The sequence below is a fragment of the Drosophila biarmipes genome, unplaced genomic scaffold (assembly GCF_025231255.1).
Source record: "Drosophila biarmipes strain raj3 unplaced genomic scaffold, RU_DBia_V1.1 ptg000004l, whole genome shotgun sequence".
NCBI classification, from domain to species: Eukaryota; Metazoa; Arthropoda; class Insecta; order Diptera; family Drosophilidae; genus Drosophila; species Drosophila biarmipes.
The window spans coordinates 3,668,499-3,682,931 of record NW_026114526.1 but is presented as its reverse complement, the minus strand read 5'-3'; the positions used below and the strand labels follow the sequence as shown (position 1 = coordinate 3,682,931).

General features: G+C 35.3%; 1 long non-coding RNA gene across 1 annotated transcript; it reads right to left on the bottom strand.

The window, feature by feature from the left end:
- Window positions 1-6,813: 6,813 nt before the first annotated feature.
- LOC127011641 (uncharacterized) lies at window positions 6,814-7,230 on the bottom strand. Its single transcript, XR_007764802.1, has 2 exons — window positions 7,133-7,230; window positions 6,814-7,069 (listed from the first exon to the last, which is right to left on the bottom strand). It is a non-coding gene; the product is annotated as an uncharacterized LOC127011641 (long non-coding RNA).
- Window positions 7,231-14,433: the final 7,203 nt, after the last annotated feature.

Here is a 14,433-nt window from a genome sequence, read left to right as displayed (position 1 = left end):
GACGCAGGAGTGTATAGCCGTCTGGAACTTATCCACCTGAGTCTTATTTTGCAGATTCCTTATGTCCCAGCCCCGAACGTCTTGGCGTAAGGATCTTGCTACTCATAGATTTCCTACGGTTTTGCTTCATGAGACTTGCCTTGTTGTTCAGTTACTGCTGTTCGACTTGGTTCAAAGACTTTGATAACTGGCTGACCTTGACGGATTGTCTCCTCGTAATCGACTTTTCCAGATGCCAGCGCTTTGCGGTCTTATGTAGGGCGTCCGGAATTCTTATTCCCCTTTTACGCATAGCACGCTGGTACTGTGCACTCCAGATCTGAAATCCGTGGATACAGCTTGACCGGCCGGAAGTTGTTCCAATCCTTTTTTTGGAACACAGATAAATTTGTTTTTCTCTTTTCTTTAATTCCCTATCGATATTGACCACAGTGGTTTTGTATACCATTAGCATTAGGTTGAAAATTCGAAAATTAACTCAGTTTATTGACGATATGAGGAGTTATATAGCTCCACACAAATCCCAGCACCAATAACAGCAAATGCCCGGCCACTTACCAGGCATGCGGTAAATTCGTGTAGAGGAAGACAGTTTGGAGATCAAGTTGGAGAGGAAGATAGTTTGGAGATCAAGTTGCAAAGAAAGAGATTTTATAGACCAAGGCTGTAGAACGTGAGAATATGGAGACCAATAATGGAGAATGAGAGAAGTTGGAGACAAAGGTTGGAGAAAGAGGGAATGGCGACTTGGCGCAGGGCGCGCGCAAAAGAGAACAACGGGACTCCGCCGGACTTTTGACTCTACCGTGAACTTTGGGCCAGGCGTGCCACATGAATCACTGGAACGAGCATTAGGCAGGACAAGCGTTGGAAGCTGCGCATAAAGGACAAGTGGGTAGAACTGGAGCCATTTCCATTTGGAACCGGTGTAGAGAAGTTCAGCGGGCCGTGCGCAAAAGGGAAATAACGGCCTGTGTATAGTCTAAAATTTAGGTTGAAAGAGTGTATTCATCTAATTGTATTGAACAATTAAGGATTTTAACGACCTTCTTAATTAATGCAATTTTGATTTGGCAATGTTTTAGGGATGTTCCATGTCAATAAAATATTGGGTTCAACATAAGTAATTTGGAAATTTTTATAAGTCTTAGTAAACTTACATTCGGTATTTCCTTGTCTAATAATTCCATTTATGCATTCGTCAGTTACTATTTTCTCCGTTTCTTAATTAAATACTTTGTCTTCATAAAGGAAGTATTTTTCAAGTATATTTTCTTTTAAATATTAGTATTCTCGTCAGGATAAGGAATATTTTCAAAAACAGGAGATTTGATTATCTCTGAACGGGATATGGGAAATAATCAAAATTTCGTTTGTGTCAGTTTTGAGCCAAGTAGAAGTTTTGATTTTTAACAATTTCTCAGGGTTAATATTTTACAAATAATCATGTTTTAGTAATTTTGGATTAAATAATCCTAACCGTGTCATTTGCATACCTAATTCAATGTCTTCTACATACTCGGTGAAATGTTGTAAATTAAATATTAACACGCTGACCTGTTGATCTCTTTCTCCTTTTTTTCAAGTTGTTAATTATTTCAATCCCGTTATTTATAACATCATATTGATCATATTAAAATCAGTATTTTGGGTACTAGTGTATATCAAATTATAAAATTTTTCTTCCATTTCATCTTTATCGTCTTGATCTAGAATTCCGAACATATATTTGAAAACAGATAATACAATATTAAATAAACCTCTTTAACTGCGTTTGGCTATTGTAAAACCATCAAGTTCTCTTCTGAGTTTCTCTACTTAATATCGTAATTGAATGACATCATTGAATTCTTTGTCTTCTTTCAAAAGGTTTTCAAATTGTTCGGGTTTCGATATATTTACGCTTAAATAATGATATTCATATTTAGTTGGGATTTCTACTGATCCTGTTTTAAATACAAGGTATCCATTCTGAGCTTTTATAGGATTTATCTCAATACTTTGTCCGATTGTAAATTGAATAACAGTTGCTAATATAATAGAGAAAATTCCTGGTTTCACTGGTCCGTTCGTTTCCTTCCGTTTGCCTGGAAATATTATCATATTTGCTTTTATTAATTTTCTTTTTTTCTTTCTTCTTAAATTTTGTTTTATAATGCCCTATTTTCATTCATCTGTTAGTTTCTTCAAAATGTTTCACATCGACTTTCTTAAAGTACCTGTCCTTTTAAATAGGTTTGTAGTCTAAGATTTTAATAAAGGTGATTGTTTATATTTCTGGTCTATATCTAGTCATGGAGTTTTTCATTTATGATATTTTGAGTTATTAGCAAAATAATTAAAATAATTTTTCTTTGAAGTCTGTGTACGTCAGAATATCTTAAGTCTTGTTGTATATCGCACTAGGTTCGTTAAGTGATTTGCACTTAAATTTTCTGTATATTTTTTGGAATATGATAAAATCTGAGTCATTATGGAATTAGATTGCGCTCTTTTTGGTACAAAGATATTCTTTAATTATTTCTTTCGCTAAAGTTTCTGTCATTTCTTTATAAATAAGTTTAATTTTTAATTTATGAAAATAGAGTGTCACTTCTGTTGTTTCTTCGTTTATTTTAATTAATTCAATTTGTTGAGAAAAATAATTGAATGGGTTCTCAGTAATAGAAATATAATTTTGATTGTCCCCTTGTGCACTGTGCACTGTTGCGTCTGCGTTACTATCTTGAATATCCTCTTCAACATTGTCTGTAAACTTGGTTTCTTCTATCCTGGTTCTAGATAATGCGTCAGCTACGTAATTCTCTTTTCCTGGTAAATATTTTATCTGATAGTCGAATTCATTTAATTTTATCATCCATCTTTGTTATTTCATACTGCTCCTATAGCCAAGTTACTTTCGTCTGTTGTCAAAAAAATGGTTTGCTAAAGTCGGGATAAATTAAAATCGGGTCAGATGTAATTAAGATTTTAATTTTTTCAAATAGTGTGTCTTAAATATTGATAATTGCACCCTTTTTTAATTTCATAGTCATTGGTTTTACAATATTTGAGAAATTCAGTATAAATTTCCGATAAAATCCACACAGTCCTAGAAATGATCTAATTTCTTTTGGGGGCCCTTATTTTCTTTAGATTTGATTTTATACCTGTAGTGGTTTCATTTTCATTTTTCCTGATGCATCGCTCTTTTTTGGAACTATCCAGATTGGTGAACAATAGGGAGCTTTGTATGTATGTATTTTTATGGCTTCCTATACACTGGATCTTCATGCTTGATTTGTATTCAATGTAACCTTGTTACCTAGTTACCTTAATTCCTAGGGGGAATTTAATTTTTATTTTGTGAATTTTGAGGGCTTTGTGAATTACTTGAATTATTATTATCCCTTGAATTGTTGTTGTTATATCTTGGATAGCTTTGTAATTGAGAATTATATTTTTGATAATAATAATTTTGATGTGAAGCTCCCGAATTTCTTCGATTATTATGACGTCTGGGTTTATAGTTATCGAATGGGTCTACGTCCCAACGGCCTAAAATCATTGCTTCTTTTAAGTTAGCAACAGTTGTGATATTTTTTAGATAAACAATTATACAGTCTTTCTGGATGTTTTCTCTCGATACAATCCTTAATAGTCTTATTTAATGAACTTGTGTAATCTGTCTGTTGAGGAATCGAATTCTAGTTTATTGTGTACTTTTGAAGATCTAAATTTAAGTTCATTCACGAATTTAATAATATTTTATTGATATGGGGTGTCCCAAATATGCTGGATGATTTCTTCTGTGGTCTTCAAAAACCTTGATTAGAGCTCCTTTCGTATTTACCGAAGCATTGGATTTTTCTTCTTCGATGACTGCTTGCGCTGAGTCGACAATGGTTCTTTTGATAGCTCCATATATAATAAGAGTTCGTCGGGTACCTTGAGTAGGGTATAGTTGTAATAGGTACTCAACCCTGGCAATGTACCGGGTTAGCTCTTCTGGATTTCCATCAACGTATGGGAATTATTTGATTTGCCCGATCAATTGATTCAAATGAATCTGCGTGCAAATGATTTACTCATAGATTCTTTTGCGGATCTCTTTTTATTGTCCTTGTTTGTTCACGGAATTTACGCTGATCAGGATAAACTAGTCGTATAGTAATATCCTTCTTCTTGATCGGTACCGGTGACTTTTTAAAGGATTTTTTTGAGATCCTACCGACTGCGCCAATTAAATTCTTGCACCATAAGTTTAAGTTAAAAAAAACTTTATTTAATTTCTTAATCTTAAACTGGTTACAATTTTTATATTTGAAAAACACCGACTTGCTATTCATCTCAAACTGAACTCCCTTCCTAACTCCTACTTCATTTACGATCATTCCTCGGTTTTGAGCTTTAGAGCTTTTTGCCAGTGGCTTTTGTTGATATCGAGTGACTCTAACTTTGGACTTAGACTCCAGACATGGGTCCCGAAATCTGAGTATCCTGAATTGTGGGAACGTGTCGATAGTCTGAACAGCGGTTCGTTCTAATTGCTTAGTCTACAAGCTGGGGTTTTTTGTTTCGTGGTAATTTTCCTGTGGCTTGCTTACAGATTGGTAATTTTTCATTGGCTTGTTTATAATTAAATTTGGATTCTTATTTCTTAGAGGGTGATTCGCTTTCTTCTTTCTTAAAGGGTGTCTGTGGTACTATGAATATGTCACTATCTATATATGGTAGGAAGAAAACACACAATCTACTGAGCTAGCCGCACAAATTTCGAAGCGAGCCTTACGTACAAAATCAGTCTGTTACAACTGTCATGGGTGGTTCTAGTTCAGCAATAGCAGCTACAATTTTCAGATCTAAGCCTGTTCCTTCGCTCGTTACTCGATGTCCCACGCACAGCGATTCCTTCTTTAAAAAATTACCTTTTTCCCTTGTTCAGACTCTGATTCGTTTCCCTTTACCACTTATGCAAGGGTTTCTCTGGTTTCCCGGTTGAAAGGTTAATGAAAGGTTTCAGAAATATTATCTCTTGCTTACCACATTATATTTCAGCTCCGATTCGTGTAAAGAAGGTTCATGAAAACACCAACAAGTCCCATAGCCCCCTTGCAAGCTCACGGTAAGCCTAACTTTTCGTTTAGTCTTTGTAACTTTTTCAAGATGTGCCAGTTCTTAACTCAAAAAGCTTTCCGTTGTTCCAGTGTCGATTATGGCTTTGTTAATGTTGTGGCCCCTTTGCGGCTGTGGGTTTGTAATGTTGGCCTCCACAAATTATTGTTTGGCTGTCTATGTTGGTGTTAGTGTGTCGTCCACTGTTCTCCACGCGGGGCGTGGGTTGCTGCCGTCGGCCTTAATGTGTGTTACTGGCTCCAAATAGTCTTTCACCGTCGAACATTTACTTGAACTGAATTGTTTAGTCTGTCTGGACGAGTGTCGAGGCTAGCGCTGCTGTTTTTCTATCCTGGCTTAACTCTCTCCTATGGGCCTCTTTCTGCATTTAGCAAAGCTCAGACTTCACACTAGCTTTTTCCCGTCGGAGCTTATTAATGAGAAGTCCGGGCCGGTTTTGTTGCGGTATGCTGCATTTATTTAACTCTTATCTTAAACTGGTTACAAAATATAATTCTCAATTCAAATCAAAAATATCATACTTAATTCAGTCAAAAATATAATTCTCAATTACAAAGCTATCCAAGATATAACAACAACAATTCAAGGGATAATAATAATTCAAATAATTCATCAAGCCCTCAAAGTTCACAAAATAAAGGATAGTGAAAAGGGGAATGGAGAATTGGCAGGCAGAGCGAGAGTGCCGGGTGCAAATAACAGCACTGCGACGGACTTTGGGCTCTGCCTTGAACTTTGGGTCAGGAGAGGAAGTGCCACATCTCGGCAGTGGAGCGGCACACAGACGATCCACATGCATCACGGGAACAAGCGGAACGGCAGCATTAGGCAGGACAACGGATAGAAGCTGCCCATAAAGGACAAGTGGGTCAAACTGGTGTTTTTATTAAACAAGAAATGAAAGTGGATAAAATTCAAATGAATTAAATATACTAAATGGCAACGAATATATTGCAGGGCGACCGTGAAATAAGCAACCAAGTATCTTGAAGCTGCAATAAAAAAGGGGAAAATAGATGACAAAAAAAAAAGCGACCAAAAAAAATAAATACAAAGTAGAGAAAGAAGACATGTGCGAGTGGCAGTCCGCCCCTTGCACCTACGTGGGAAATTAAAATACTCTGTGCAGCCAGCACAGAAGAAAGAGCAGACCTGTGCGAGTGGCAGTCTACCCCTTGCACCTAAAAACTATAATACCCTGTGCAGCCAGCACAGAAGGAAAAGCAGCCAGCATAAGTCCCGTCCAGTGATAATAAAAATATATATAAATACTTTTAAATAGGAAATTGTACGCTGAAAAAACAACACCAGGAACCTTGGAAAAAAATGTAAAACCGAAGAAAGAGCTAGAAAATACGTAAGTAGAGTTGGATGCGTAAAAAAACAAGAAAGATATGAGAGAAGCACGAAAATGCTCTGCAGATTGTAAAGGGCCTTTTGAGAACACTGAGTGCAAAAATGTCACCCAGGTAAAAAAATAAATATATAAGAAATAAAATAAAATGAATGAACATTTTTATATCAATTAAATGAAAAGTAACGCGATATCTAAATACAGAATAGAAATAACTCCCAAAATGGGTTAAATTGACACCAAAACAGTAGACTCCACTGCTAATGTCATTAATAAAATCGTATCAAAAAATATTGATACCGATTTAACAAATATATTATTATAAATAATTATTTTCATTATGATTGCCAATATTTTGTATAAATCTTTTTATTGACAGGCCATACAACAATTGAGTATAAGGAACAGGGGAAATCCGAGGGGACTTCAAAAAAAATTTCCTGTGCATTTTCCCCTAAGAAAAAACGGACATCCCATACAAGTTTCCTATGGGGCGTCCCATGGTGAATTACCCCATGCGCGGGGAAATGTTTCTTCGGGATCCCGGGGGCTTCGTTGTAAGGCGATAAATAGAATCCAGGCTAGTGATCAGGATAAAATCTAAATAAATAAAGTGAAAACAATTATTATAAAAATATGATTCCAAATAAAAAAATTAAATACCAAATTGGTACATGTATGCAGTGACGTATTAAAAGGGAGAATTACAATTTTAAAAAAATAAATTAAAATTTATAAAAAAAACTTAACATTAATACCACAGCCTACCACAGTATTAGAATTACAATAGCCAACCAACCAAATTTTGAGAAAAGGGTATTATTTAGAAACAGAGCTTCTATCAATTTCAGATTTTAAAATCGAGTACATAAATAGATATGACATACCTTTTTCCCCGCTTATTCATTGCAGCGGCACGCAAAAAGCAATAGTACTGTCTACCGAAGGAGACTGAAAAGTATTCTGGGAAATAGACATACACCCAGAGTTAAGACACAAAAATGTGCTTAAAATTAAATTTAAAAAAATGTATAAAATTCTAATATGGAATGTGAGCAGTTAACTCTCCAATATCCGTGAAATTAATTTTGGTTCATAATAGTTAGCGTCGCTTGTGAACAGCTGTGTTTACATTTGTGCTCCGAGTTTTAGTCTTTTTCAGTGATTTTGGGCGAGTGTTCTGTATGTTTTTATTTACAAAGATTAAGCAAACAATTGCGCTAGTTATTTTAAATATATCTCCCAGTAATCGGGTACGTGTTAATAGTTATTTTAGCATTTCTATTAGATTTGTTTAATCTCATAGCTTTGTTTGTGTAACTAACGCTCCTAAACTTGCTAAAATTCTTACTCCCTCTCAATCTCCCTCTTTAACTGTAACATCCCTTTTATAACTGTAACATCCTCTCTATGCACCCGCTGACTTTCTGGTAGACTTTTTCGGTGCTATTTACTGCAGCTCACTCTATCTCTCTCTCACTCTTGCTTGATTTACTTTGTATTTGTTCGTGCTGAAAGTTTTTAGTGTTGCACAAGCCACGCTCAGTCGATAGAATATTTTTTTCTCTCGTGCTCTCTTACGTTTTGATACATTTTGTGCCTGTTTTGTGCTTTTGTAATTTTTGAATTTGATCCCAGTGCCAAATTTTATCGAGGTATTTTTGATATTTTATTTCATTTTTCATTTATTTGTCTTATAATGGCCCTTGTCTGTTCCAAGAAAAACTGTACACTTGCGTCTTCAACGAAAGACCCCTTTATTTTTTCCTGGCTCTGCGATTCGATGATGCACGTCAAATGTGCAGGATTCACCGGCAGAGTAAAAGATTTTGTTGATCTTAACTCTGGTCTTATGTGGTCCATGGAATCTAACCCAAATCTGAACTTGGTAGCAGCAGTTCCTGTCGACACAGGGGTAAGCGAACCAACTGTGCGTATGGATACAGCTAGCTCGAGTGAAGACCATGTTTCCGGACTAAAAGCTTCTGTACTGGTTAAGTCAAAGATACTTATAGGTACTTTACGCACCGTACCTGTATTTCAGCCTAGTGAGGTTTAGACTGCTGCTGGGGGGCATAAGAAACTTTCAGTTGTCCCACAAAGGAAGCAATTATTTGTTTCTAGATTTACCCCAGATACCACATCTGAGGATGTTCTGGAATTTATACGTGAAAAATTCCCATCAGAAGATATTGCAGTTGAACAATTTCGATTTTCATACGCTCGTAGGATATCGTCTTTTTAAATAATTTAATGTTTTACTTTCTGAAAGCTTTTGGATTAATGATGATTTAGTAATTAAAGAATTTTTTCCAAATAAACCGAGAACAAATAACATGCCCTCCACTGTGCCAAAAAACTGAAAAGTTTAATTTTGGCGTATTAAAAGTTTAGGGGATTAAATATGAAGCTAATCAAGCTTAATTCTGACTCCTCTGCATTTACAGAAGATATTTTAGCTTTTACGGAATCTTAACTGAAACCAGGGATATCCGACTCTGAAGTTCTGGCTAATAACTTTAATACTTATCAGAACGATCGTCACTCACTAAGGGGGGCGGTGTCCTGATAGCCGTTACCTCTAGCCTAACATCTGAAAGAATTCTCATTCATATACCCAATGAAATTGAATTTCTAAGTGTAAAAGTTTCTTTGCAATCGTTATCTGTTTTTGTTACATGTTCTTATATTCCACCTGGCTCTGACCTAGTAATTTATGAGCACCATCTGTCTGCAATAAAATCTGTTTTATCCCTTCTTTCTAACAGAGACCTTTTGATTGTTTTAGGTGACTTTAACCTACCTGATATTTCTTGGTCTCCTCCTACTGACTCATTTGTCGCTATGCCATTATCCGCCCATGATTTTGTGGATGGCCTTTTAGAATTATCGTTACAGCAAGTAAGCTTTATAAAAAATTCCTTAAGAAGACAATTAGATCTTGTGTTTGTTTCAGACCCGTCTGAAATCACAGTATGTAGAATTGACGCTCTTGTTGTACCTGAAGACCCATATCATCCTACTATGGAACTGACAATTTGCATCCCCTGCTCTGATACCCTCTCTCCTTTAGTTTCTCCAACTAAAATGAGATGATTTCGAAAAAGTGACTATAATAAACTTAACGATATGATTTCTCATTATAATTGGACAGACTTGTACAATTGTACAGACATTGAAAGTGCCACTGAACTATTCTATACAGTCTTAAATACGTTTTTTAATGAATGCGTACCTGATGGGTTTCTTTCAAACCTAAACAGGCCTCCTTGGTTTACCAATGCGCTTCAAAGACATAAAAACCCTTAAATCTAACACTTATAAAAAGTATAAAAAATCGGGTACACCAGCAGATTTTTCGAAATATGTTGTGGCTCGAACAGATTTTAATGTTCTCAACAGTCATTGCTACTCTATGTATGTAAGTCGATGTAAATTTGAATTTTCAAACGATCCGAAACAGTTTTACAATTTTGTTAATGCCAAGCGTAAGGCATCGGCATTGCCTTCATCGGTACGTTTAAACTCAATGGAGGCATCGACGGATTCTGAAATTGCTGATTTATTTGCTGAGTTTTTCCAAACTACTTATAGTTCGACAGCTTGGTCAAATTCGAACTACCCTAATCCCTTAAATAGGGCAAATTGTATTTTTCCCCTGTAATCACCGAAAGCTCTTGTAAGAGACTTAGCAACAACAACGCCAACTTGTTCTTCCGGTCCAGATGGACTTCCTGGATGTGTGCTTAAGTTTTGTGGGTCAACAATTTGTAAACCGATTCTTAAACTTTTTAATTTGTCTATTTCATCATCAGTTTTTCTTTCTATCTGGAAGGACTCTTTTATTATTCCAATCCATAAAAAAGGTGCGAAGGCAGATGCCCAAAATTATAGAGGTATTTCTAAATTGTCGGCAATTTCAAAAGCATTTGAAGGTATTATCACTTCGCATTTGCAACATTTATGTTCTTCGCTTGTATCACCGTGTCAGAATGGTTTTGTTAAGCGAAGATCGACCACCACCAACCTTCTTGAATTGTCATCTATTGTAATAAATGGGTTTAGGAAAAAATGCAGACTGACATTGTATATACAGATTTTAGTAAGGCCTTTGACTCCGTAAACCACTGACTTCTTTTATTTAAATTAGATCAGCTTCGGTTTTCTGGTAATCTATTATCTTGGATTTCAAGTTACTTGAATGGTAGGACTCAGAGGGTTATATTCAAGAATGCTGTTTCAAAATTGATCTACGTGACATCTGGAGTGCCTCAGGGTAGTCATTTGGGCCCTTTGCTGTTTACTTTGTTTATTAACGATATTCCCTCAATCATAACACATTCTCGTGTAATAATGTATGCTGATGTATTATCATATAATAATATAGCGTCGGGATTTAACTTACAGTCGGATATTGATTGTTTTAATGGATGGTGTGAGTACAGCATTTTAAATTTGAACTGTCTAAAATGCAACGTTATGACTTTTTATAGGGGTACTCCTACGTTTATCAGTTACTTTCTTAAAAATACACCACTTGACCGTATTTATTCAGTTAACGATTTAGATGTTCTTCTTGACCGTAAACTAAAATTTGACTGCCACATCGACGGATTCTGAAATTGCTGAGTTATTTGCTGAGTTTTTCCAAACTACTTATAGTTCGACAGCTTGGTCAAATTCTAACTACCCTAATCCCTTAAATAGGGCAAATTGTATTTTCTCCCCTGTAATCACCGAAAGCTCTCTCGTCAGAGATTTAGCAACAACAATGCCAACATGTTCTCCCGGTCCAGATGGACTTCCGGATGTGTGCTTAAGTTTTGTGCGTCAACCATTTGTAAACCGATTCTTAAACTTTTTAATTTGTCTATTTCATCATCAGTTTTTCTTTCTATCTGGAAGGACTCTTTTATTATTATTCCAATCCATAAAAAAGGTGCGAAGGCAGATGCCCAAAATTATAGAGGTATTTCTAAATTGTCGGCAATTTCAAAAGCATTTGAAGGTATTATCACTTCGCATTTGCAACATTTATGTTCTTCGCTTGTATCACCGTGTCAGCCTGGTTTTGTTAAGCGAAGATCGACCACCACCAACCTTCTTGAATTGTCATCTATTGTAATAAATGGGTTTAGGAAAAAATCCAGACTGACATTGTATATACAGATTTTAGTAAGGCCTTTGACTCCGTAAACCACTGACTTCTTTTATTTAAATTAGATCAGCTTGGGTTTTCTGGTAATCTATTATCTTGGATTTCAAGTTACTTGAATGGTAGGACTCAGAGGGTTATATTCAAGAATGCTGTTTCAAAATTGATCTACGTGACATCTGGAGTGCCTCAGGGTAGTCATTTGGGCCCTTTGCTGTTTACTTTGTTTATTAACGATATTCCCTCAATCATAACACATTCTCGTGTAATAATGTATGCTGATGTTGTTAAGCTTTGTTTATCTTTGTTTATATAATGATATAGCGTCGGGATTTAACTTACAGTCGGATATTGATTGTTTTCATGGATGGTGTGAGTACAACCTTTTAAATTTGAACTGCCTTAAATGCAACGTTATTACTTTTTATAGGGGAACTCCTACGTTTATCAGTTACTTTCTTAGAAATACACCACTTGACCGTACATATTCAGTTAAGTGTTCTTCTGAACCCTAAACTTTAATTTGACTGCCACATTATGTCCACTGTTAACAAAGTCATGAGGGTTCTTGGGTTTATAAAGCGTTGGTCAAAAGAATTTGATGACCCTTATACGACCAAATTATTATTTACCTCCCTTGTCCGTCCTATTTTGGAATATTGTTCGTCGGTTTGGAGTCCACAATATCAAGTGCACATCAACTGTAATTTTCAAACAAAATCTTATAAGAGATGACATTGATTCTGCAGATCTTTTAAGCCGCCTAACATTCAATATTCCTGTTAGACTAACACGAAATTAATATCCTCTAAGTTTGCCACGATGTACATTAAATTTTTGTCTGCACGAGACCTTTCACGTTCTATGTAATAACTATAATAAACTTTGTCATTTAATTAGCATTTCAACATCTCTTCCGGTATTAAAAACTAATATTTTAACTCATTTGCTTAATTCTTAATTGTGCCTTTTATTTTCATTTGTGTTCTGTCACTCTTTGTTTTTTGTGTGTATCTTCCTCGCGAACTCGGATTTTTTGACCAAATTGATAAAAGGGCCCCGCGCGTAACAAGCACGTGCTTGGTGTAGTTGGGCCACTTGTTTGTACTGTCCGATGTGCATCAACGTCCACATATATAATTCTTACGAATGTATAAGCCAAAATAGGCCAATACATAAAGACAATATTAAATAACATGGAAAGATTCTCGTTGATTCTTTCAATAATGCAAAAACTTTAGTACATGAAAATCGAATTGCAATAAATACAGAAAAATGGTCAAATTATCTAAATTGTTAATCAAGTTACGAACAAAATAATATCTTTCCTTTGAAAGATAATTTGAATATATTTATACCGACAATTTTAAATACGCCTTTGACAATCAAGAAACAGGCCTAACGGAAAATGAAGATATCGATTCGAGCGAAGGAATTGAAATTAAAAATAAAAACATGATAGGAAGTTAATTTCGGCAAGTCGATGTTGATATACCCTTGCAGTTATAAGAACTAATCAAAACCATAGAATGCCAAGATGCGTAAAGAGGAGTAAGAAAATGTACACAAGCGGCGTAATTTTTGCAAGCAAGACTCACAATTGTCGATTATTGAATTATGTTGACGAAAAAGAATCTAACTAAAAGACGATTGCTCATGTAGTTCATAAGTGGGCTATGGCGCTCTACGTGTGTTGGTGGCTTCATTTTTTGTTAGCTATAATTTTTACGGTTTTTTTTATATAACATTTTTGTTTGATTTTTTATTTTATTTTATCCATAAAAAATCAAAATGTTCAATAAATAGATTTAAACATTACTGTTTAAAGATCCCCAGATATTAACTTACTTACTAACGAAAAATATTTAGCTTATTCCTCCTTTTACGTTACAGAAACAACCAACCAAAACATCGATTGACTATTATATAAAAATTGATGATGCATTACATCGGTTTTTTTTGAAGCAATCAATTGAAACATGGTCTGAACACCATGGATTGTTTAAAACACCATAAACACCATGCTTATTCATTTTATTTAACTGCTAAAAAAAAGCCAGCGTGCATGCGCACGGGGGAATTCCCCGGGACGCCCTATAGGAAAATTGTATGGGATGTCCTTTTTTCCGAGGGGAAAATACACAGGATTTTTTTTTGGAAGTGCCCTCCGATTTCCCCTGTTCCTTATACTTATTTATTGTATGGCCTGTTCCCTGCAAGGCACACGTCCCAGGGAAGTCCCATCGAAAATTCCCGATTTTTCCATGGAGCTTTCACCTTTCCAAATATTGAATTTAAAATACATACATATTAATTTACTTTTCACTGTAATTTTATTTAAATTGTGTCATTTAACCCTATGTTTTTTTTTAGATATTTTGTTTTTAATGTTTTTCTTAGCTTTTCTTAAACATTTGTCCGGGTCCTCAAAATCCCTGACCAACGCTCATGAAAAAATAATAATGTGTGTTTTACTTGTTTACTTGTAAATTTACCTTTTCAAGCTGTGTAAAACGCGTCGAGGGTTTTCATCACGCCGCTTTCGGATAACGAAACCAGAACCTTCTGGTTTATGTTATAGAATCTATAAAAAACGTCTGAAAAAGGGACTTTCTTTAAACGTGGATCGACGCACAACATCTTCAACTTAAAGAAACACTTACCTGACTTGATTTTTATTAATAAATTAATGAGTCGCAGCGCACAATTGAAACAGCCGCTGTTTCTCTTTTCATAACTCAAACATAATGCACCAGGTCTTCTTCTTCTTCTTTTGGTTTCTTTCTGAACATAACGGAGATACGCAAAA